The sequence below is a fragment of the Lepisosteus platostomus genome, chromosome 5 (assembly GCF_059453375.1).
Source record: "Lepisosteus platostomus isolate fLepPlt1 chromosome 5, fLepPlt1.hap1, whole genome shotgun sequence".
Classification (NCBI taxonomy): Eukaryota; Metazoa; Chordata; class Actinopteri; order Semionotiformes; family Lepisosteidae; genus Lepisosteus; species Lepisosteus platostomus.
This window is the reverse complement of record NC_142615.1, coordinates 49,790,528-49,816,916: the sequence shown is the minus strand read 5'-3', so window position 1 is coordinate 49,816,916 and position 26,389 is coordinate 49,790,528. Positions and strand designations below refer to the sequence as shown.

Sequence of the window (26,389 nt, the reverse complement as noted above, 5' to 3'; positions counted from 1 at the left end):
TGGTCTCCCAGCGCTTTTTAGCTGAAGTCGTAAATGACTTGACGTCTCATATCCAGCTCTATCACGTTGTCGAACAGCGCGTACACAACCATGTTAACGGTTGTGGGTAGCGGGGTCGCGAAGCGTATTTCAGCTCTCAGATTACCCGATTTGATAAGTGAATAATGTCCTGTGCACTCGTCGTCGGGGCTGAGGTTGAAAGCGAACAATGTGTAACCGCGCGCGTACTCCTCGCGGTCCACCAGAACAGGTTTGTCTTTCAGACGCTTCCCGGCTGTTTCCACCAGATTAAAATATTCACGGACGCAATGTCCATTCTGGAAGTCTGGTTGAAGCGGTTTAGTGGGGATTTGTTCCCCGTCCGCGTAGAGAGCCAGAAAGTTAACGTTGTAGTGTTTAAAATTGAAGGGGTTTTGGGTAAAACTGCCGCTGAATGCCGCGTTGTCCACAAACCCCAAAATGACCACTTTGGGTAGCTGCCCGAGAAATAGGTTTTCTTGGTTACACACACGGCTCCCGGCAGGCAGGCTGAAGACTTTCATCTGTACGCGGTCTATGGGGTATTTAGCGTTGGCCGTCAGGAGTGCTTCGGCGTGTCCCAGTCTGACCCCGGGTGACACTCTGACTCTTTTCACAAACAAAGATGCAGAGAGTACGCTCAGTTTGTGTTCTCCGGCGTTGTTCATTAAGCAGAAAGCATCTCTGTTTCGCGTGAGTTTTATTTTCAGGTCTACGCCATTCAGTAGTAGTTTGTCCTGAAAAAACAGGTCGGCGTGAATGTGTCCCAGGAGCTCCAGTTTTCGGCTTTGCGTCGTGTATGATGCTCTTTTTCGGAACCCCTGATTGGGACCATCCAAAATTGTGGACTCGTGTTCACCGGCTGTGTCTTTGTAAAAGAGACCTGTTGAATACTGCGTCTTCAGCGTCTCTTCACTGTAGTTCAGGACCGACTCTATAAAGGCTCTGTAAGGATAGCAGTTGTTGCTCTGGCTGATCAATCGGTCTCCTACGGTGATGTCAACCTGGCTGAAGATGGCAGCGATGGGGTAGTTCACCAGGCTCACACGGGCTGCCGCATCAATGTCCCGACCGTCTGCTTCCGTTATTTTACAGGTCAGATAGAGCAGCGTGTTGTTTAAATCTAAATAATCTTCACCGTTGCCTGCGACGTAGAACTCCAGAGGTGCGTTTTCCGTGAGGGCCGTGAGGGGTGGAACTTCTATGTAAAAACTTTTCTCGACGCTTGTTTGGGTAGGCGCTAATTGAAATATGTCCAGCTCCGACTTGGCGCATTCTGCAGACCCGCCGTGAACAAATGCCATGTTTAAAATATGTCTCGTTTCGTGTCGCGTTGATTGCGGTGTGTCACGCTCTTCTTGGTCGACCTGAAGCTTCTATGAGTTGCCTGTCTGCGCTTAGCCGTTCTTTTATCAGGTTTCGGCGGCCCCCGACGGTGGGATGATGACGTCTGTCTTTTTCTACCGACACCCCTGCGGATGTATGCTAGACCCGAACCTTCCTGCTGATGTGCACCCACCTTAGACATGACCGCGCTTGTAACGTTGCCGACCACGTCTTTGGCGATGTTTTTAGCAGCCGATGCCATGTGCGGCTTAGCTATTTCAAACCCGCGTTTCAGAAAAGGCACGGCTTTTCTAAATAGCGCTCTGAAAATACCACCGATACCAGCGCCGTACTGAACCGGTAGCCCTGAAAATCCTGGTAATCCATAACCAGCCTGTTGTTTGTAGTAGTGGGTATACAGAGAAGGATCCCCGTAGCTCTTGATGACCGTCATCCTTTTAGATGTTTGACGCTTTCACAGGTCTGAAATGCAGCTTGACGATGACCTTTCCAAATGCAAATGACACGTGTTCGTTTTGATCCGTCTTTATTTCAATAGTGATGTTGTTAAAATGGTCGATGCTCACCGGCACGTAATGGGGTTTGTCGTACAATACTGTGACGAATTCACCATCCACGCCTCTGAAGGGCACACAACGCAAAAGCGGTGCGTAGACGTCGCCTACTAACTGGTGTTCTATGATATCGGTGTATATATACATGGTGTTAAATCCGCCAGTCATATCGACGGGGTGCGGTGATTTTACACCCGCGACACCCGAATTGAAACCCAACATCCGCGCTAGGCGATTACGCAGCTGCATAACAAACCGTTTATCACTAACAATTCTTACCGAACGGCTAATGGGGTTGTATTTAAGACTTACAGCCGTTAACTTGGATTTTTCAGCAGCCCGTTTCATTTCATGCAAGAGCTGTTCGATGTTGCCGTAGTACCCTCTCGGTAAGGTACAGGTCCAGATAGTCTTGAGCTCCTCGCTGATGAACAGAAAAACTTCGTCTTCATCAAAAGTGTTTAGTGTATTCGGATAGTGTAGCTCGACCAGGCCCACTTCCCAGCCCCCGTCCAGGTCAATCGCCTTTGCCAGATGCTCTGTGAAGCAGGCGTTAGTGTTCTTTGGAAACATCTTTGAGGATGAATTACTGGCCAGCGTCACATAGAAACCATTGGGGTTCATTTTTCACCACCTCTATATGTCTCGGACCTCAGAAGCCTTCACCCAACTATTGAATTTATCGCTCCAGCCACGCCACTTTACCAAAAGCTGTTTGTTTTTGCCACGACCCCTGGTTGCTAAAATCGTTTGGATGCGGTAGACGTTCTCAACATCCGGGTTTATCTTCTGTAGCTCTTCGGCATAGAAGGAACCCTTAATATCATCGCCTGCGTAGTCCTGCAGTTTGTAATAGGGTCTCAGAGCCGCGGACCGCTCTTTGACAATGAAAATTTCATCTGTGAAGGTCTGTTCATATCCCTTCTCAAACACTCCCTTTATTTTGGACACCCGCACGCGATCACCCACATTAAATGAAAACTTTGACGGTTTTCTCTTAAAGTGAGCGTCATAGACCGTTCTCCACACCTCAAGGGAGTTGTCGGGCGTAACAGAAGCCGGGGTTCGTTTAATAGTCGTGTGGTAACTATGGTTATAAGCGTAAATAAGATCTGAAAGGACGTCGATATATCGAAAGGTGTTTTTGTGTGTCAGGTACCTCCACATTTTTGTTTTAATAGTTCTGTTAAACCTTTCGACCACACTAGCCTTCACATCGCTGGCCGTAACGAAATGTTTAATATTCTCACGTTTGAGAAAATTTTGGAAGGTCCTGTTAAGAAATTCTTTACCCTCGTCCGTTTGTAGCTTTTTAGGAGTCCGCCCCTCTTGCAGCATATTTCGGAAAGCGCCTGTCACGGCCCCACCAGTCTTGGTTTTCAGCGGCACGGCCCAAGCGTATTTAGACAGCATGTCTATACACATTAAGATGTAACAGAAACCGTCGTTGAACGCTTGGTGTTCTCTCATGTCCACCAAGTCGGCCTGCCACTGCCAGTCCATTTCGGACACCAGCGTCCTGTTTCTCTTAAAACGTACGCGCGCCGGCTTGTGCAGCGTATAAGCAGCCTGGCCGGACAGCCACTCGACCACCCGCCCGCGGCTGGCGCCGCGCACACCCCGGGATCTCGCGGCCCGCAACAGACCCCCTGCGCCGCCGTAACTGCCCGATTTCCTAGGGTTATAATAGAGCGCACTCAACCCCGCGGCAGACATGCTCCCACTTCCAAACCAATACACACTCGCACACAACCAGGGATGCGCCGGCTGGGGGCTTTGGGACCCCGAGGCGTCGGGGCGACCGGCCGGTAGGGGGTTCCGACCCACACCATTGGCTCCTGAGGGGGCGGGACATGCACAAATAACAACACGCCATTGGATGGCTGGGGGGCGGGACAACCAAACACCGCGGACGACCATTGGATGGAAAAGGGGGCGTGGTACCTGTCAAAAGTTTGACGAAAGGTGTCGCTTTATACTACTCAGGCCCATCCCTGTTTAGCTTCCGAGATCAGGTGTGCTCAAGGGGGTGTGGCCGTAAGCGAGAGCAAGGCTCGCTGGCACCCTTCTTATTGAGAGGACAGCTCCGTCACCTCTTTTACGACGCTGCTTTTTTTCCCTTGCGTTTTTCTCTTCTTCCCACGTTCTCTCTCTTCACTGCCTTCGTCCCCGCTCTATTTCACTTCAGCCTTTCACTCTTGCTTCCTTCCAATGAGGACGGAGCTGCAGGAGAAAGGGCGCTATAGAGGATCGCTGTGGAGAGCTGCTGCTGTGCTTTGACATCTGAGCTCTGTGGAAAACGATCTCAATACAATTCTGAAAAACGCGACTCTCCGAACGCCAGCCAAACAAGTCTCCACAGCCGAAGCGCTGTGTCTCTTTTCAGCTGGCGATAAACCTTTCCTCGATCCTTTGCGGACTTGTAAAACTGTTCCTGATCAGAATAAAAAACGCTCACGCTAATACACAAGCACCCGTGTCTCGCCAAAGCTGACAAATAAACAGACGGACAAGCCGCACTGCACGTGTGAACAGGGGAATGAGCGAGCGAGCGGGGATAGGGCGCCTCCTGCGCTTAAAAGCTTACAGCACCTGGTATTCCCAGGCGGTCTCCCATCCAAGTACTAACCAGGCCCATCCCTGTTTAGCTTCCGAGATCAGGTGTGCTCAAGGGGGTGTGGCCGTAAGCGAGAGCAAGGCTCGCTGGCACCCTTCTTATTGAGAGGACAGCTCCGTCACCTCTTTTACGACGCTGCTTTTTTTCCCTTGCGTTTTTCTCTTCTTCCCACGTTCTCTCTCTTCACTGCCTTCGTCCCCGCTCTATTTCACTTCAGCCTTTCACTCTTGCTTCCTTCCAATGAGGACGGAGCTGCGGGAGAAAGGGCGCTATAGAGGATCGCTGTGGAGAACTGCTGCTGTGCTTTGACATCTGAGCTCTGTGGAAAACGATCTCAATACAATTCTGAAAAACGCGACTCTCCGAACGCCAGCCGAACAAGTCTCCACAGCCGAAGCGCTGTGTCTCTTTTCAGCTGGCGATAAACCTTTCTTCGATCCTTTGCGGACTTGTAAAACTGTTCCTGATCAGAATAAAAAACGCTCACGCTAATACACAAGCACCCGTGTCTCGCCAAAGCTGACAAATAAACAGACGGACAAGCTGCACTGCACGTGTGAACAGGGGAATGAGCGAGCGAGCGGGGATAGGGCGCCTCCTGCGCTTAAAAGCTTGCAGCACCTGGTATTCCCAGGCGGTCTCCCATCCAAGTACTAACCAGGCCCATCCCTGTTTAGCTTCCGAGATCAGACGAGATCAGGCGTGCTCAAGGGGGTGTGGCCATAAACGAGAGCAAGGCTCGCTGGCACCCTTCTTATTGAGAGGACAGCTCCGTCACCTCTTTTACGACGCTGCTTTTTTTCCCTTGCGTTTTTCTCTTCTTCCCACGTTCTCTCTCTTCACTGCCTTCGTCCCCGCTCTATTTCACTTCAGCCTTTCACTCTTGCTTCCTTCCAATGAGGACGGAGCTGCGGGAGAAAGGGCGCTATAGAGGATCGCTGTGGAGAACTGCTGCTGTGCTTTGACATCTGAGCTCTGTGGAAAACGATCTCAATACAATTCTGAAAAACGCGACTCTCCGAACGCCAGCCGAACAAGTCTCCACAGCCGAAGCGCTGTGTCTCTTTTCAGCTGGCGATAAACCTTTCCTCGATCCTTTGCGGACTTGTAAAACTGTTCCTGATCAGAATAAAAAACGCTCACGCTAATACACAAGCACCCGTGTCTCGCCAAAGCTGACAAATAAACAGACGGACAAGCCGCACTGCACGTGTGAACAGGGGAATGAGCGAGCGAGCGGGGATAGGGCGCCTCCTGCGCTTAAAAGCTTACAGCACCTGGTATTCCCAGGCGGTCTCCCATCCAAGTACTAACCAGGCCCATCCCTGTTTAGCTTCCGAGATCAGACGAGATCAGGTGTGCTCAAGGGGGTGTGGCCATAAGCGAGAGCAAGGCTCGCTGGCACCCTTCTTATTGAGAGGACAGCTCCGTCACCTCTTTTACGACGCTGCTTTTTTTCCCTTGCGTTTTTCTCTTCTTCCCACGTTCTCTCTCTTCACTGCCTTCGTCCCCGCTCTATTTCACTTCAGCCTTTCACTCTTGCTTCCTTCCAATGAGGACGGAGCTGCGGGAGAAAGGGCGCTATAGAGGATCGCTGTGGAGAGCTGCTGCTGTGCTTTGACATCTGAGCTCTGTGGAAAACGATCTCAATACAATTCTGAAAAACGCGACTCTCCGAACGCCAGCCGAACAAGTCTCCACAGCCGAAGCGCTGTGTCTCTTTTCAGCTGGCGATAAACCTTTCCTCGATCCTTTGCGGACTTGTAAAACTGTTCCTGATCAGAATAAAAAACGCTCACGCTAATACACAAGCACCCGTGTCTCGCCAAAGCTGACAAATAAACAGACGGACAAGCCGCACTGCACGTGTGAACAGGGGAATGAGCGAGCGAGCGGGGATTGGGCGCCTCCTGCGCTTAAAAGCTTACAGCACCTGGTATTCCCAGGCGGTCTCCCATCCAAGTACTAACCAGGCCCATCCCTGTTTAGCTTCCGAGATCAGGTGTGCTCAAGGGGGTGTGGCCGTAAGCGAGAGCAAGGCTCGCTGGCACCCTTCTTATTGAGAGGACAGCTCCGTCACCTCTTTTACGACGCTGCTTTTTTTCCCTTGCGTTTTTCTCTTCTTCCCACGTTCTCTCTCTTCACTGCCTTCGTCCCCGCTCTATTTCACTTCAGCCTTTCACTCTTGCTTCCTTCCAATGAGGACGGAGCTGCGGGAGAAAGGGCGCTATAGAGGATCGCTGTGGAGAGCTGCTGCTGTGCTTTGACATCTGAGCTCTGTGGAAAACGATCTCAATACAATTCTGAAAAACGCGACTCTCCGAACGCCAGCCGAACAAGTCTCCACAGCCAAAGCGCTGTGTCTCTTTTCAGCTGGCGATAAACCTTTCCTCGATCCTTTGCGGACTTGTAAAACTGTTCCTGATCAGAATAAAAAACGCTCACGCTAATACACAAGCACCCGTGTCTCGCCAAAGCTGACAAATAAACAGACGGACAAGCCGCACTGCACGTGTGAACAGGGGAATGAGCGAGCGAGCGGGGATAGGGCGCCTCCTGCGCTTAAAAGCTTTCTGAATTCTGAGTACGTACGGGATCCTCGGCCTTGCGCTTATAACAAAGTCCAAGTCCCTTTGCAGACAACAGCAGTTGTCACATGATTGTCTCTGAGGATGTGCGACAATGGCCAAGGAGAGCCCCGATCTGAGCTTGCGCTCACTTTTTGACCAAGACACAGGTGTGTGCTGATTGGTTGAGAGTTTGGCGGGCATTGGAGACCCACGTGGTATTACCACGCCCTGCGTGAGATATGAGTCACTTACTCTTAACACTTTGGAATGCAGTCCAGATGTCCATTTGGCACTCCCTAGACAGATAGGCGCCAATGGATGACCATTGATCATGATAGCCAGGCTTAGCTAAGTGCATCCCCATCTGGGAGCTGTCCCTTATCAAAAGAAAACATCTTAAATCAGCCTGCATGAATACTTTCTCTGTGGCTGCACCACAGAGATGGAAGGTGAGATGGGGCCTCATTTAGGACAGCATACCACCGCTTAATTCTGTCTTATTAACAAGCATTGCCGCTACAACGGCATCTCTCCTGTCAAACTTCCTCCTGACTTGTTTGACAGGATCTGGGCCGTGGTGAACAGTGGGAAAGACGCCCTGTGGAGAGTGAGGAACATGGGGCTGTTCAAAGGCATCGAGGTCCCAGTCAAGGCAGCAGGTAGCCTGGCCCTGTTCATCACCCAAGAGAACTATTACCTCAGAGATCTGTGGAGAGAAAGGAGGGAGGAAGCAGAAAATCTGTGGGAAATAGAGAGCATAGGTCAATATCTCAAGAAACTGTGAAAAACATTATCATGTTTAAGTAAAGAATGTGATTTACACCAGAAAAAAAGAAATTGTTGCTATGTAACTGGTACCGTGTCAAAATGTAATGAGATGTGATCATATATACTGTTTTAAGTATGTATATTAATGTAAAGCTTTCTAATTTGTGATGTCCTGTATTTATTTGTGAAAAGAAAATAAAGTTCTTAAAAAATCGATTCACCCAGGGCGAGGCTCGGCCATTGCACTCCGGCTGTGCTGACCCCTGCGAATTCCCCAAATGTGGGAATCTCGACTGCATTATTTCTGGTAGTGGGGGACTGCGTTCGCGCTCTCCCCTGATGTGCTTGTTCCAATATCGGATACGGAAGAGTTACGACACCACGTGCTGCGATAGGATCCCAGTTCGAAAGGAGTCGATGCCACTGCTGGTTCCCGGTTTCTTTTAGTTAGAGGTCTGGAGAAGCATTTCAAGCTGGTTACACTACTCCTTCCGGACATTCATTCCCTTTTCAAAGTCAGTCGTTTTGCTGTAGTCTGCATTATTTAGGCTGATTATCGAGGTTAGCCTTTATTTGGTCATGGGGGCCTCGGTACTGTATGCTAATTCTCAAGACAGTTTCACCCGTTTTCTGATTGCTAGGTTCTGTACCAGTGCAGACATGTCAAACAGTGAATGGCTGTACCTCTATTGTATCCGTGCTCAATGAATGAAATCAGTAATAAATGAATATATGTATAGTTATACGATAAACAAGTGGTTTATCGACTCATCTTCATTTGCAGATTTAGAGGCAGCTTCGATATTCGTTTAACAAACGTTTTTTTTTTTATATGGGTCACACACATGCCATAGCAACAAAACATCTCTAGAGATGAGGCTATAGATCACCTTTCCATCCTCCAGGTTTTCCTCCCAAAGCCTACGGCACCAACGGTGACCCCTGCTGGCCGAGAAAGCTTGCAGCACCTGGTATTCCCAGGAAGTCTCCCATCCAAGTACTAACCAGGCCCAACCCTGCTTAGCTTCCAAGATCAGACAAGATTGGGCACATTCAGGGTGGTGTGGCCGCAAGCGAAAGTCGTGGCGCCTAACTCGCTACTTGAAGCTGTGTGTGGCTGGGGCTCTGTGCCCCCCGAGTTGGACTGAAGGATCGTTCTTGTGCAACTCTTTGGAAAGGAGCCTCTTTCCAAATCGCATTGCGTACCTGGATGTTGGCGAATGTGCTCCCTTGTGTTGGCTTGTCCCGCACTGGAGGAGAACAAACAAACTGCTCGGAGGAGCACAAGGCAAGTCTTCACAAGACAAAAACCTCCAGTGCACAGCACTCAAAACATTTCTGGGCTGTCGCGTGTTTATTTCAGCACATAAAGCGCACCAGTCCAACACGTCGGCCGGGCGCGCGGCGTCAGAGCGAGAGGCTCCTTCTCGCTGCCTTTCCGCTGTGTTGCAGAGCCCCGAGAGGGAACCTGGAGCGCACACTTTGTGGGGGGCGGGGGACCGCGTTCGCGCTCTGCCCCCGGTCTCTTGCGCGAGTACTAAATCTCACGGCGCCAGCCAGCGGCCAGGAGACAAGTACAATATCGCGGGACAGGGGGGCCTCGTCATTGATTGTTACATATGAGACGGGGATTAGGAGGAGACCCCGACTGATTGGTAAAGGGGAACACTAACACCAGAGTGACACCCCCGGCGTCTCTTTTTGAGAGACGCCCTGGGATTTCTTAATGGCCAAGGAGGGTCGGGACCTCGGTTTTATGCCTCCCCCGAAGGACGGCGCCTGTTTGTGCAGCAGAGTGTCGCCATCAGGAAAGCCACACAGACCGCAGGGTGAGCGCTCCCTACTCCCAGTCACACCTCTTGCAGGAGCAGCAGCAACCTGAGCTTTTCCGGGGTGAATCTCCCATCCGGGTGCCGGCTAGGCTCACACCTGCTGGGCTGCCATGGGTGAGCCCAGTCGAGAGTCGCAGGTTGAGATCTAGTCACCGGGGAGAAACGATACAAGCAAAGGATTACTCGGCTCCCAGCACTTGAAAAGACAGACAAATGACTTGTTCCCGCCGGAGCTGAATGTACCTGAATGTTGTAGTGGTTTGATGGGTTTACTGAGACAATTATTAATTGTAGCAGTAATCACGAGGTTGTTCGTTGGGGCTTTTAGAAAATCAATCGTCAGAACAACTAACAACGCACACACGCGGGTTCAATACACGGGATACATTTATTAATATAAACTGTGCACCAAACATATACTAGTCTGCCAGGATACGAGTGGCAGACCTTACTGTGAGGGTTATCAATATACAAGGTATATAATCTCGAAGAGATGCAAACACAAAGAGATACACAACAGAGAATATATGTCAATATATATCGTTCGGTTACCAAATCGCTAATCAGTGTTATTACCCACTGTTACTCTAAACTCGGAAGTAAATACATTACTCATGAATTAAATTGATAACAACTTGTGTTGAGGTACAATTGAATTCTCGAGCCGCAATGTAGAACATGGGGTTTACTTATCCACTGTGTATGGTTTTGGAATCTCCCGGCACGAACACCAAACCAGCTGACAGGCTCTGTTGCAGCCTCTGTTGCAGCGGTTGTCCAATGGGCGTTGTGTCGGCGTTCTCTGGCTACCGGCCAACCAGTCAAGGTGTAGCTCGGAGTAGGACGGGCGGAGGAATCTGACTGCGGCGCGCAGGGCAGTCGTTGCTCCGAGGGGATCTACCAGCAGTCCGGCTGGCTAGTAGAAAGTCTCTATGCACAGATGTGACCGCGAGTCCTCACAAGTCACTCTTTTGCCTGGGAAGAAGCTGGTTCGTTCCCGGTCCAGCGCTGCTTCTGAATAAGCTATTCAGGTTGTCGACGAGGGTCCAACTGTAGGCTGCCGTTGAGCAAGCGGAGCATTCACGTTGGTAGAATTCTGAGTACGTACGGGATCCTAGGCCTCGCGCTTAGAACAAAGTCCAAGTCCTTTTGCAGACAACAGCAGTTGTCACGTGATTGTCTCTGAGGATGCACGAAAATGGCCAAGGAGAGCCCAGATCTGAGCTTGCGCTCCCTTTTTGGCCAAGACCCAGATGTGTGCTGATTGGTTGAGAGTTTGGCGGGCATTGGAGACCCACATGGTTTTACCACGCCCTTCCAGTCCCTGATTGGTTGGTCAAGATGAGATATAAGTCACTTACTCTTGACACTTAGGAATGCAGTCCAGATGTCCATTCGGCACTCCCTAGACTGATAGGCGCCAATGAATGACCATTGATCATGATAGCCAGGCTTAGCTAAGTGCATCCCTGTCTGGGAGCTTGTTCCTTATCAAAACAAAACATCTTAAATCAGCCTGCATGAATACTTTCTCTGTGGCTGCACCACAGAGATGGAGGGTGAGATGGGGCCTCCTTTAGGACAGCATACCAACACTTAATTCTGTCTTATTAACAAGCATTGCCGCTACAATAGCAATTCAAATACAACAGCCACACTGCTGAAACCATATGTTTTACACACCAGACAGGCCCCCTAACCTCATACAACCTTGCTGTGGCTGTGACCCCTTTCTTTATTTTTTTATGATGTTTTCAATATGGCACCATTAGACAGGCCGTACATGGTGATAGGAGGGTGCTATTCACGAGTCAATAGCTCTTCAAGCACAACAGCCACAGTGCTGCAACCAGGTGTTTTACACACCAGACAGGCCCCCTAACCTTATACAATCTTGCTGTGGCTGTGTCCCTTTTCTTTATTTTTTTATGATGTTTTCAATATGGCACCATTAGACAGGCCGTACATGGTGATAGGAGGGTGCTATTCACGAGTCAATAGCTCTTCAAGCACAACAGCCACAGTGCTGCAAACAGGTGTTTTACACATCAGACAGCTCCCCTAACCTTATACAACCTTGCTTTGAGATGTGGAACATTTCTTTATTTTTTAATGATTTTTTTACTGTAATCAAGTGTTGTGCTCATTAATAATAATAATAATAATTGCTTACACTTATATAGCGCTTTTCTGGACACTCCACTCAAAGCACTTTACAGGTAATGGGGACTCCCCTCCACCACCACCAATGTGCAGCATCCACCTGGATGATGCGACGGCAGCCATAGTGCACCAGAACACTCACCACTATCAGTGAGGAGGAGAGAAGAGAAATGTAGCCAATTCAAAGAGGGGAATTATTAGGAGGCCATGATTGGTAAGGGCCAATGGGGAAATTTGGGGATATTGTCAGTATCACTATACTGGGGCATTAGGACCCACATGGACCACAGGGTGAGCGCCCCCTGCTGGCCCCACTAAGGAACTAAGGAACCTTAGTTTTTCCCGGGAGGTCTACCATCCAGGTACTGACCAGGCTCACACCTGCTTAGCTTCAGTGGGTTGCCAGTTGTGAGTTGCAGGGTGATATGGCTGCTGGCCATAATCAGCAGCCTTCAGTACTGAAGCAGGTGTGAGCCTGGTCAGTACCTGGATGGGAGACCTCCTGGGAAAAACTAAGGTTGCTTCTGGAAGAGGTGCTAGTGGGGCCAGCACAACCATTAGGCAGGCCTCCTGACCTTTCACAGTCATGCTTTGTTGTGTGAAACTTTAATTATCTTTTTAGGATTTTTTGAACATGGCAACTTCCACCGAGATGGGTGGGGGGTGTCGGGGTGCTCTTCAATAGCTTTTTCATCTATACACACAAACGGATGTAACCAAGACACTCAGAACCTGTCACGCAGGGGCTGACTGCTGAGGATAGGGATCCAATGCGGTGCCCTTGGTAGGGTTGGCGCGAGACGCAGGCATAGTCGGAGAAAACAGGCAGGGGTCCGAGTCCGGGAAGGCGTATGTCGAAGAAAACTCAGTCTTCACTCAGGTTGGGAGATTGTCAACAGAGATCTTTAATACAATCAGCTGAAGGGGAGCATATCACAGAGAAAGGGTTTCCCCTAGCACTCAAGACATGCTCACTGGACTGAAGTTATACTGTCCTTTTTTATACATTAAAAGTAGGCAATACTTTAACATATCAAAGGAACATACAGGGAAAGGGGCAGTGTCAGAAGTCAAACAAACAGGACAGGGGGGTGCCATTTGGCATCCTACAATCTGTTTCAATTTTCTCTGGTTGAATGGGTGTGAGGAATCACAGGCTTTAGTTTGCACCTAAGACAGTGGTCTTAGGTGCGAACAGAAAACCTTTCCCACGCATAGTCACTGTCCTGACCTTTTGACTCGGTCTTCCACACGTAGCACAGGCGTAGGCACAGAATCGACAGGCGAAAGTGTAGTCGAGGGACTGGCAGGGGTCGGAGTCCGGGAAGGCGTAGAAGTTGCGTCGGTGTGGATTCAGAAGGCAGAGGCGTAAACGAAAAGTCAGGCTGGGGTCAGGATCCGAGAAAGCGTAAAACAGGCGAAGGTACAAAATCGAGTGGCTAAAGCGGGGTCGAGGTCCAGGGGAGAAGTCGTAGTAAGGCAAAGGTGTAGTTAGTACGTAAGCTCCGGGAGAGAATCTCAATCGTGAGCAATGACCGGGGGGCAGATGAAGGTTTAAGCAGAGGCCTGATTGACACGTGCACGTTTGGTACGGGGAGAGCTCGTAGGAATGCGGGAGCACTTGCCTGCGTGAGGGAGATTCGTGGCAAAACCAACAGAATCAACCTGAACTCACAGAAAAACAAGAATGCCCCCGAGACACCTGCACCCCCCTCGGACCACTCTGGTATCAACACCCCCAAACCCATCCATACCAGCTAACAAGACTCAGAATCGGTGCAACCCTCCAACCTGGACCAAGAGCAGGATGGGACAAGAACCTGCACCACACTACGCACCCCTCATCCAGACCAGCAGGACAGCCAGACCACAGACAGCACCATCATGTAACCCCCCTGTTCATTCCAACAGAAAAGCCGAACTGACCCCCACCAGCATGGCGACGCTGCAGCTCTGGTCACACCAGCAGGCCCAATGGGCTCAGAGCTGGGGGACATACAGATGCAGCCATTCAAAATGCGTGGGCGATACTGCATTATTTTCCGGTACGCTGTACGCAGTCTACCGCAAGTTACCGGTAAATACCGCGAGTTACCGGTAAATACTGCTAGTTACCGTAAATTCTCCTATAATATGACAAGCAAAATAATAGTATCCGGAATTTCGGCAAGGTGGAGCTAATAAAGCTCAACCTCTCATGTTTGAGCTGTGGCCATCAAAGTCTTTAACGAAGATATTACTAATAGTATTAATAATGAATGACTTTGGACAAGCTGTAAGTGTAAACTCAAAGTATTGCCCTGGTCAACATTCTTTTTTTCATTGACCGTCTTTGTAAAAGTAACACCACAGCATTTCGCAATCACGCATTTGTTTCCAATCATGCAAAGTACAGTAATTTTTGAGAATCAATTCACCATGCCTTTCACATGCTCATAAAAGAGATTGATTTAGGAACATAAACATATTACTGTATGAAAACTGTACTGTATACAGTATGTATATGTATATTTAATGTCTTAACTGTGCCCGTTTAAGTATTGAATATTCATATCTAATTTTACCACTGAAGGGAAATCTTAGTAGCTGAGCATAAAAAGAATAGGAGCATACTGCAACGCGTGTGAAGGCCATAAACGATATTAATTTTGGAACATAAACATACAGTATATGGCTGGTCTCAGTACTTTAAAGAAAACATACACGAAACATGGTTTCATTATGACCAGAATCGGTCTTGAGATATTTTTAACTTGATTTACAGTATTTGAGAGGTATGTCTTAACACCGATACTACAGTGCTTAAGTACTGCTCACGTATATGTTTCTAGGTTTATATTATGCATTTCATACGATCAAATTACTTTTGAGCAACTAATAAGAAGCGCGAAACGGTATGCGTTTTAGTTTCGTTTTGTGCTGGGACCCGTGGATTGATTAGAGATATCAAGTAAATTCAAGTCATTTTTTAAATGTTGTAGTTCGTCTTGAAAAAATGTTACGAGTACATCATCTATCAACAATTACACAGGTTCTGTTTCCATATTGCGGATTTTGGTTACGTAATATTATTTTCTAGATTTCACGTTGTGAATATATGATTTGGGCAAACAGAGACGCAAAGAAGTACATTATTGGTTGTTGTTTTTTTTTTTGCAGTTTTATCTAGAACAAGCGATGCTTAAACCTTTGTCTGATTCTTGTGAAACTACCCACACGACAGTTACAGTACCTAGGAGTTGACTTCAGTGATGTCACTGATGGGATGTTTCTAAAAATCCATGGTCTGTGATTGAAACCTGTAAAACCGGTTTAATTCGTCACAGCCAGCACTCTTCAGGTGTGAGGGTCTTCTGCTCAGAATGAAACGCTAAAATGTTTGTGTATATTCTAATGGTAGTGGGGGCAGGGTGTGTGGGAACAGCTTTGGTTGAAATTGCATTGGAGATCTATGTTCTTCACACCTGAAACATTTTCTCTGAAAGCATTTTCTCTGAAAGCATTTTCTTCGCAGTTTAACCGATCTTGTTACAGCATGTTACAGTTTACTATTATTAACCATATTAATTTTAAGTGCTTAATGTAAAATCTTGTAAAAATATATTTTCATTGTTCAAATATACATTAAGTCTGACTATCATATAATAAGTTAAATACAAAACTAAAGAAAAAATAGGGTTAAATATAATTTTAAATATTTTGCTAACAATGTTAACTGTTTATGAATAATAAAATGTATTAACTAAGGAGTAGGATGGCACAGTTGTTAGTATGTTTTTTGTTTTGTTTCTTTTTCATAAATACAACAGTAGTACCTGATGTCTCAGTGGCTTTCAAAATTAAATTATGCATGCAAACCTGTGAACTAGAAAGATAACTAAGATATCCATCCATTTATAATGGTGGCAAAGTGGTTAGCATTGCTATCTTGCAGCACTGGGGTCCTAGGTTCAATTCCTGCCATCCTGTGTGTGTGGGGTTTACATGTTCTCTCTGGTTTTTCTCCATATGTGTGATATGACTCCCTCTCGCACTCCAAAACATACTGGTAAGTTAATTGGTTTATGGGAAAACTGGCCCTGGTGTGTGTGTGTTTGTGTCTGTCTGTCCTGTGATGGACTGGCGCTATGTCCAGGGTGTATTCTGCCTTGTGTCCGTTGCTTACTGGGATAGGCTCCAAATCCTCTGTACTGGATAAAGAGATTAGAAATGGAAGTAAAGGCACTGTGCTGATGGAACTATACACGGTGTTAGAAACCCACTATGAAATGGCAGCATCTCACTGAGAATAAAATATTTTATAGTGCTGGCTTAAGGAAACAGCCTTTCCACCTCTCTTGCACATCAGTATCCATACCTAGTTATTTAAACAAATTGCCTCTAATTATAAACATCTTAATATGCTGGCTCTGTGGATCCGCATCAGCTATGTTTGCCCATTCCTTCAATTCATGTGCATCCAACACACAGTTCAACGCTAGCAACTACACAAAATCTAAAATATGAGCTCTACTTGCCACTTACAATACCAACAGTACCAGCTAACTTTAGTAGTGACATTTTCATGGATCTTTTTAACAATAAAATTTACAACATCAGACTTCAGACACAATTAAACAGGCCTCAAAAAAGTCTGGTACAAACATTTTCAGCATGGAATAAACCGTTACTTTAATGGTATAAACCTTAAATGGATTCATATTCTCAATAAGATTTGGTGCTCAGTAACATGACTTAGAAAATGACAGAAGACATACGTATCATGCTTATCCTTCTATTTTTCATAATCGTAAACTCCTTAAGGCAGTTACATTTTCTCTGTTCTGACCTGGAGTTACAGAGAAATTTAAATTCTAATAAGAGATTTGTAATGAGGAAAGTCATATCAATCACTCATACAGTACCAGGATTTGCAATTACAATACAAATACTTTCTTTCTATATGTGTTTATTTTGCAGTTTGAGTCTATGGCATTCCTTTGGGGGTCTATACTCCAAGGCATGACTTTTTTATGGGAACATGACATTTTTTTAAACATATATTTTTGTGGTAGTAGGGCGCAAAACATCAGTATTTACTGCTATTAATCACTGTACGATTTATAGTTGAAATCTGAGCCTAGATATAAAGTTAGATATAAAGTTAAAATCTCGACAAAGCAATGTAGGAAATACAGAGAAAATAAATCCTTTCTGACATCTAAAATCAGTTTCGATCAAGGTCTCTAAAACGAACAAGAAAAAGAGGATTTTCGGAGGGCAATTACGCTGTGTTTATATAGAATAAGTGATTTATGAGCAATCTAATTTCTTGTTCGTTTAAAACAGTGAAATGTCAGCTGCAAAAGATCGCACCAGAAACAACACTCTCTCTGCCTGTCATAGACGTTCAGGAAAGGCTGAATGAAGTCATGTCAAGTACAATAATTCGGTGATCAATAATAACAGTTGTATTATATCCATGGAAATATATTCATTATATGCCAGCGAACCTCACCGTGCCAGGCCACCACTGCGTCACAACACACAGCTGCCAGTGCACCTCTACATACCCGACCACCACTGCATCACACAGCTGCCAGCGCACCTCACCGTGCCAGGCCACCACTGCGTCACATAGCTGCAAGCGCACCTCACCATGCCAGGCCACCACTGCATCATAGAGCTGCCAGGGCACCTCACCGTGTCAGGCCACCACTGCGTAACACCACATAGCTGCCAGCGCACCTCACCATGCCAGGCCATCACTGAGTCAGAGATTAAATAAAACCTCACTCGCACCAAATAAATTTATATTTCTAAATATCACAACATGATCGAATTTAAGTCATTTTAATAACAATGAATAGTCACCTAGGCGTTACAATATAAAAATTTATATTGATTTAAATAACGTTTTGATTTAAATCGCAAATGCGGGTTTAAATATATGTGTTTTTTGATTCACAATCAGACAAATGCAACATAAATTGATATCTTTGTCTTCTAAGTATCTTAATAAACTTTCAGCATAGCTTTCTCCCCGTTTAGATTTATTTTGGGATCAAACGTGGAAAGATTAGATTGTAATCGTTTTTATTTTTTAAATACATTTTAGAAAAGTGTAATCTATACTTAAAAGCTGTACACCACCTGCTATAAAGATACATATTGTAATACTTTCGGGTTCGAATAGGACAGACACAAGAACTTAGACTTGCGGAGTTAAAGCAAGTAAAGCCTTGATTTTATATATCACCTTTAAAAGTGGCATCTCAAAGCAAAGTAAATACCCAACACTGATTGTACCCATCTGTCATGCTAATAAAGCAGCTTGAATTGAATTGAGAGGGGGGGGGGGTATATTTGCTTTGTGTATAAAGTACATTGTGAATGTTTTCACAGCCTTCACTTTGTCGTTTTTATGCCATTTTTTGACCACGCACGAATATTCCTATGTCCGTATCTTCACAAGGGAATCAGTGCGAATTTTAATACTAATTAAATGACCGCGGGCACTTTCCACCCCCTCTACATTCTCAGAGTAGAACAGACTAACCTTCTAATGAAAGACGGTCCACCCCCCACGGACAGGAAAAGTGCCCACAGGCACTTAAACTTAATATGGTCAGTAACAGTAAACAGTAACATGGTCAGAAGGAGCACGTACAAACGTTTCCGAAATAACCACATGTAAGACTGATGCTTAAAATGTTTAGGGAGAAAGTGGAATACTGGTGTGTATTTTTTCTTTAAACTACCAATACCAGCCATATACAGTCTGTAACGTAGGGATTTCTATATGTCTTTATTTAGTGGTTACATTAGTGACAAAGGCTAAACTTTTAGCTTCAGTAACGTGTACATATCTCCCCTTTTTATAAAACGACATGGTTGAAAACTGTTCCAGAGCCACTGTTGTTTCATCAGTGAAAAGTACATCATGAAATGCCTCTCCCTGTTCAATCCACTGGAAAAAAGAAAAGGAGCATAAAGCTTCTGATGGTCATAAACGATATTCATTTAGGAGCAGCATCAGAGGTATGTTTTTAACTGCACTGCATTGGAGAGAATACCATAGTGTGTTTTTTTTTTTACTCCCTGGTGGAAACTGGCTTCCAGAAGAATCAGTATGGCTCAGAGATTAAATAAAACTTCACTCACACCAAACAAATGTATATTTCTAAATACCACAACATGATCGAATTTAAGTCATTTTAATAACAATGAATAGTCACCTATGCGTTACAATATAAACATTTATATTGATTTAAATCGCGTTTAAATCACCTTTATTTAAAACCCATAAATAAAGCTGATACTGTTTAGACTTTTAATTATTTAAAACTGTATTAAAGCAGCACGATACACAATGCAACGTAAATCGCTATCTTTGTCTTCTGTGTAATAATGTTCACCTCTCTGTCCAGCAAATTTACAATAGTAATAATAATGAACTTTATTGTATATGGCGCCTTTAAAGGTGGCTCCTCAAAGCGCTTTACAGGTTAAAAACAATACTGTTAGGCTGGGAAAACGTTTTTTTTTTAAGAAATACAAAATGAGATATAATGATATGTTCCGGCTTAGACATTAACGAAGAGCATAACGCGTGTACTGTATACACTGCAAGTACAACCCCCTCTCTGCAGGAGTGCTGGCGAACTGAACCGGTTTCACGGGTATTTTCAAAGTAGGAGGCGAGATTTCCAGCGAAAGACACCTCCCCCCCCTCAAAAACCCAGTAAGTACAGTACTTACTAGTTAAAGGCTAGGCTCCTCAATGAAATCGCTTTAACATGCTAATGCGTTGCTGTAACAGTCCGGGCGTGGCAAGCCTCTAATTTCAACCCGACTACGGCGAAAGGAACCCTTCTTTCATTAGAAGACAATGAACATATTTTAGCCCTGAATGAATTAATAGCAAACATGGTTTACATAAAAGACATTTTTCCAAGAAAGTTTAGCCTTTGTCACTAATGAAACCACTAAATAAAGACATAAATATAAAAATCTTAAGATTTTTAAAATACATGACTTTGCTAAAAATTTTTTGAAAATAAAAACAATTACAACCGCCAGGGGAGAGAGAGAACAGGGGAGGGATGTTGGTTTTGCATAAGGGGCGGGGCTATGGGAATTTGGTCTGTTTGGGAATGTGTAGTTACATGTTCTGGCTGTTTGTGAATTATCGTTGTTGAGTATGGAGTGTTGAGGTATTGATTTTGTGTAATGCTTTATGTTGAAAATTGAGGTGGATTTTGTTTATGATAAACAGGATAAACTGGGATGGGAGGAAGGTTTGGTTTTGCATAAGGGGCGGGATTATGATAATTTGAGGAATTTGCGAGAGTAAAATTGTTTGATATATTTGATTTTGTATTGTGGTTGTTATCTATGTTTTTGGTTGGTATTATGTTTATATGGTTGTTTTTGTTGGTTGGTTGTTATTATGGTTATTAATAATACGATCTATAGTTGAAATCTGAGCCTAAATAAAAAGAAAAAGCAAGTGATTAGGTTTATGAGCAATCTAATTACTTATTCGTTTAAAACGCTATATAAAATAAAGTTTATTATTAATTTGCTGGACAGAGCGGTGAACATTATTATGCATAAGACAAAGATAACGATCCTGATCAGTTTAGAAATCTGTGTACACTGTAAGGTTTTTACTTCTTAAACTTTTAAAATACACGTTTTGAATAGAAAGAAATCCTCTTCCTGGTACAGTATGTATAGCAAACCAGCACGTCTTTTTTTCTCCAATCAGAGGGGTGTCAGATGGTGTCAGCCAATCACCATTCTGAAGCCCTACCATAATCTCTGGTATGGGGAGACCCCAGAATTCTGTCCCATAGTTTAGACAGATGATAGATACTTTTATTGATCCCGTGAGGGAAATAAAGTAAATCATTTTCATTTTAGGAAATTATTAAACGCTCGGTTAAAAGCAAAGGAGATTGTCTGTTATAATGGACATAAAAACAAGAGTTCGCTGGCATTATATCCTGGAAGACACAGACCGGTGCCAGACCAGTAAAATGCCTGATGAACTAGGGATTGGACAGTTTCCAAGTGCTTGTACAATCGATGGAAATGTTCAAATAAATGTGCAAAAGAAAGAAACAAAATAATCATTTATTTCTTTATCATATTGGGTAGCTAATGTCCTCTCTTTGCTAGTTAGTGGCTGTGTTTCTGCGTTGGGTAGCAACGGGTGACTGTTCTCAGGCGGAAGATGTAAACAGCTTTATGTTCGTGTTAAATAATTTTTTTAAATTAAAATTCATTCCATACAGCAATCGCATATTTGGGTACCGTTTCATAAAACTTTCATGCTTAAAATGTTTAGGGAGAAATGGAAAACTGGTGTGTATTTTTTCTTTCAACTACCAAGACCAGCCATACACAGTACAGTTTACATACATACAGTAATGTTTATGTTCCTAAATTAATATCATTCATGACCTTCAGATGCGTTATGCTCCTCTTCTTTTTATGCTCAGCTACTAAAATTTCCCTTTAGTGGTAAAATCCATATAAATATTCAAAACTAAGCGGATTAAAATGTGCACAGTAAAGACATTAAATGATTAAATCTTTGCACTACCAACCAATGCACCACGAGTGCCCCTGTCGGTCATTTTGGCCAGCCAATCACTTACCGCGGTGCCCTCCGGTGCCCTGCGGTGGCTTGTGGGTAGGTTACTGTACCGCGGGTTTTTACCGCGCATTTTGAATGGCTGCATCTGTACTTAATTGGCTTTATGATTTGGTATTGATTTTGTATTGTTGTATTATTAACTTTGTGCTTTCTGTGTTTTTATCGTATTGTGGACTTATTTTTTAAACAAATGCTTACAAAGGCAGACACGGCACACATCTGTTTATACCAGCGGTGAATTGTACATTTTTATTAAGTACAATCTACTGTGCATTTTTGGGAGTATAACAGATTCGATATAAAGTGGCAAAAATCTAAAAGGGGAAAATACCCAAGACTGCGTGTAAAGCCCTTGTTGTGGCTGTTGTTTTATTTTTAGATAAAAATGGCGTAGTGTGCACGAAATGTTGCAGAAACACAATCTAATATTTTAATAACTGTTATTTTAATAATTTGATAAGTATGAGGCCCCAGATCCAAATCTTCGGTTCTGATTTTTTAAACATGATATCTTCCCTTCCTCTCGATGTGAGCAATTGTTTTTTTTTTTCACATTGCGATCCAAAGAGCCTCAGACGCACAGTCTAACAGTAACCAAACCAGAATGGATTCTGCTGGGAGCCGGACTGAGCTCATTCTCACTCCCTGTGTTGAAAACAGAATTATCTCTTCCCCGAACATCGTCTACAGATCACTTGTGTGCTTTTAACCTTCTCGCAGCTACAGGCGAGACTGAAGCTGGAGATGTGAAGGCACCCGCTGGTGCATCTTCTCCAAATTTCACTTCTCTTTTTTTTTAAAGTAGATATAGCCCTGAAAAAAGCATTAGCTTTATCAGTTTTTACATTAATCGATTTTGAAACAAATATTATATTTTTATTGCAATTTACATAATAATAATTATTATTATTATCATCATCACTTACACTTATATAGCGCTTTTCTGGATACTCCACTCAAAGTGCTTTACAGGTAATGGGGAATCCCACTACCGCCACCAATGTGCAGCCCCACCTTGATGATGCAACGGCAGCCATACTGTGCCAAAATGCTCACCACACATCAACAATCAGTGGGGAGGAGAGCAGAGTAATGAAGCCAGTCCATAGATGGGGATTATTAGGAGGCCATGACTGGTAAGGGCCATTGGAAAATTGGGCCAGGATGCTGGGGTTACACCCCTACTCTTTCAAGAGATGACCTGGGATTTTTAAAGGCCAGAGAGAGTCAGGACCTCAGTTTTACTTATCAGCCGACGGACGGCACCTGTTTACAGTTTAGTGTCCCCGTCATTATACTGGGGCATTAGGACCCACATGGACCACAGGGTGAGCGCCCAGCGACAGAAACCAGATGGTACTGTGTGTCGGGCTCGGCTGCAAGCAGGACAATGATGTCACGGGGACAAAGTAGAAAAAATCAGAACGGTTCTGTAAAAGACCTGTGTCAGCTGTCGGTTCGCAGTCTGGACTCTAAATCCATCGATCTGATTTCAAATCTCTCTAACACCTGAGCTGTGGCTTCTTTTGAGTAGTTATTCAGGAGAACATTATGTTAATCGTATAGATGAATCGTTTAATATATTCAGGTGGATAGCTACTTCAGCATGCATATCTGCAAAGAAACAAGTAATATTGTAGGTTTATTCCATGCTGAAAAGAGAAGAGAGAAAACAAACCTGAAGAAGTTTTCATAGCTGAAACGTTGTGTTTTCTCTCTTCTCTTTCAGCATGGAATAAACCTATTACTTGTTCCTTTAATATATTGTTCGGTTGAATTCAAAATGCTTTACTACTACAAGAGAGGATTATAGTGTGGAGGATGAGACAAATTTATGATTTCTTGGAAGAAAATGGTTTTACTTTGCATTCGAAATGAATCAAAACTTTTGCGTGACACACAAGCCCTTTGTCTTTTTTAAAGATATCATATTTTTAAACAGACAAGTATAGAAAAAGTTTTTTTTTTTACTTAGAAATTTTGGATGGGGGTGATGCATTACTAGTAGTGGCACTGAGGTCACTATGGTGCTGTTGAGCACCATAAGGTTAGGGCCAGTGGTGTAATGTATAATGCATCTGACTTTGGATCAGAAGATTGTAGGTTTGACTCCTGTCTGACTCATGTTGCTTTTAAACCAGTAGTAGATTTTCTTTATGTAAATTAACTGCAGCTGAAAGCTATAGAAAACACATTGGCTAAATTGCAATGAACTGTCGAACTGTTTTGCACGAAGCTGCGGACTACTTAACACGGTACTGTCTGAAGATCAGCTCCTGCTCTGAGCTCAATAGCAATGCAAAACTGTGCGTAACAAAGCTGGCGAGCAGCTGAACTTGTGCTAAATAGTCTGTTCGGTGATGAGGGTTCAGTACTGGCGTTGTTCTAATTAGCACGAACTGCACAGGCTGAATCAGACAATTTCAAATAGTCTGATCAGTGTAGGACAAGTTAATGAAGAATTATTACTTTGTCTGTCTCTTGTTTGTATATAAATGAATGTCTCTGACAACTTAATGTTAGTTTTTAATTTAGTTTTACGATGTTGGTCAGGCGTTGACATATGCACAAACACACGAAATGTCTCACTCCTGATTCAGCTCATGAAGCAATACGAGTGAAGCAATTCCTCCTGCTTCTCGTACAACCATATCAGAACAGAAGCCCGTGTCACCCCGCTCTGATTCAAGAGCGACTCACATCTTGACAGGGTGCTTGGCATGAAGGGGGGGTACTGTCACGCCCTCTGCAGCCAGAGGGCGCTCCTTCTCTGTCCTGTCCCTAGTTTCCAGCCTGCTGTCCTTCCTGTCCCTCTCTTTCCCTTGGGCTATATATTTCCGGGTCTTGCACTCTGTCGTTGCTCAGCATTGACGTTTGGATGTCCTGAGACCCGCCTAGCACCAGGGCGCCCCACGTCCGCTCCCTGAGGGCATAGGTTTCTATATGGCATTCCTGAACTCTTTGCACTAATGAGCCCGGGCCTTTTTCCCGTCTCGCCGCTACGCATATGGGTCTTTTTCCACTCTCCTACTCCCCATGGTTAGTCCCTTTGGACGTCCGTGACAGGTGCCCCTTTGGAATGGTTTTCAGAAAATGTGAGAAAAGGAAAGTTATGTACAGTAAGCTCTCACACACAGCTCTCAAACACAGCATTAGAGATTGGAATCTGATTGTAAAAAAAACTGCCCGTCTCCCCGCCATTTAACGTTGCTGTTGTTTTTATTTTACATATTGTTAGCATTTTAATGAATTGTTAAAAGATTTATACACAAATCGCTAAATACGAAACGTAAAAACCCAACTGTAAGCAATTGACCATTCATATTCCTGAATTTTAAATACCTATGTTTATCTGTCTCCAAGTGCCTGGTGCAGCTATTTTGAAAGCATACCTCAAGGAGGACTTTACACGCAGTCTGGGGTATTTTCTCCTTTTACATTTTTGCGATTTTATATCGAACCTCGTATACTCCCAAAAGTGCACAGTAGCTTGTACTGTGTGCCCTGTTTGCCTTTGTAAGCATTTGTTTAAAAAATAAGTTCACAATATGATAAAAACAGAGAAAGCACAAACTTAATAATATAACGATTCAAAATCAAAACCAAATCATAAAGAAAAAGAGTCAATTTCCACCTGCACTGATATCCCTTCAAATGTTTTATAAGAACTATTGACGTTTATAGAGTAGAAGCCTGGTCCATTTCTTCTACTAAACGAGACTATGGGAGTGAGTATTTTGATGTCGAACTGGGATTTAAATAAAGAGGAACACTACACTACATTGGGCTACGCGTGTGACAAAACGTTTATTTTAGACTTCTCGATAGCTCAGTTGCTAGCTCTTAAAACTGTAGAAAAAGCAGTGAGTATGTCTTATGTCCCTGGTCTGAATCCAGTTTGAAGGGTGGTGTTTTCTTGTTCCTTAATCAAAAAGTGAATTGCGAATTTGTCTTTCACTTTGACGTTCACCCGAAAGCTCAGTATACAAAGAAGTAGAGGCTCCTGTTCTGAATAATCCTCACGTCTGATTGTTTTGCTCAGACCTTTAAAATGTACACTGTGGACTATTTGCTCTTCCTAACACAATTAAAAAGCCGCCGGCAAACTTATCGATCGGGAGTTTAGTTCAGTGATAGCGCGCGCTTAAGTTTTCTATCGCCGGCATCTCTGTATTCTTTTTAAACGCGATATTTTTTATTCTTCGTGTGTGAATTTCAGGGAGACTCATAAACCCTTTCTCTGTTTTTAAGATACATTATTTTAAACCAGACATAATGAAAGACGTAGTAATTAGACACACGTACAAAACACATGAATCTAATTGAAGAAACTTTTGACCGGGGCGATGTATTACTAGTAGCGGCTCTGAACTCAATGTGGTGCTGTATAGGAATGCAATACAAACGCCAATGGCACAATGGATAACGTGTCTGATTACGGATCAGAAGACTTTAGATTTCTACTCCTTCCTGGTTCGTGAAGAAGCTTTTAAACCACACTACTCAACACTGACATCGAAGTGTGTGCGGTCCTACACAACCTTACTATCGACTAGATGAGTCTTCTGTTCTATCTCCGATTCTTTCCGCACATTCCTGCTATTTCACCACCGTTATTGTAGGATAACAGCCACAGACACGAGAAGATATACTATTCCGAACAAATGTCTTAAATAATCAAGTTGAAAAGGGTGACAATAAGTTTTTGTTTCTTTAACGTAACCTAACTTTTGCCTGTAAAGTTCACATTATTTTCTGTAGCCGCAAATCCCCAATATTTCTGCTTTCTCCCGAGAAACACAAGCATGGAGTCAAATCATATTAAATAACACAACACATCTATTAATTTAACACCCAGATGTGACAGAACACAT

At 44.3% G+C, this 26,389-nt stretch overlaps 1 protein-coding gene, 3 non-coding genes and 3 pseudogenes across 4 annotated transcripts in view; 1 reads left to right on the top strand and 6 right to left on the bottom strand.

Moving 5' to 3' along the window:
• LOC148668459 (uncharacterized) overlaps window positions 1-26,389 on the bottom strand; it is a 64,528-nt gene that overhangs the window by 11,799 nt on the left and 26,340 nt on the right. The gene's annotated exons all lie outside the window — the stretch shown is intronic.
• LOC148668468 (5S ribosomal RNA) lies at window positions 4,500-4,608 on the bottom strand (annotated as a pseudogene).
• On the bottom strand, window positions 5,146-5,264 carry LOC148668467 (5S ribosomal RNA; annotated as a pseudogene).
• Window positions 5,802-5,920, bottom strand: LOC148668466 (5S ribosomal RNA). The gene has a single exon (XR_015937186.1). It is a non-coding gene; the product is annotated as a 5S ribosomal RNA (ribosomal RNA).
• LOC148668465 (5S ribosomal RNA) lies at window positions 6,458-6,566 on the bottom strand (annotated as a pseudogene).
• On the top strand, window positions 8,049-8,213 carry LOC148668464 (U1 spliceosomal RNA). Its single transcript, XR_015938875.1, has one exon. It is a non-coding gene; the product is annotated as a U1 spliceosomal RNA (small nuclear RNA).
• On the bottom strand, window positions 8,831-8,949 carry LOC148668463 (5S ribosomal RNA). The gene has a single exon (XR_015938817.1). It is a non-coding gene; the product is annotated as a 5S ribosomal RNA (ribosomal RNA).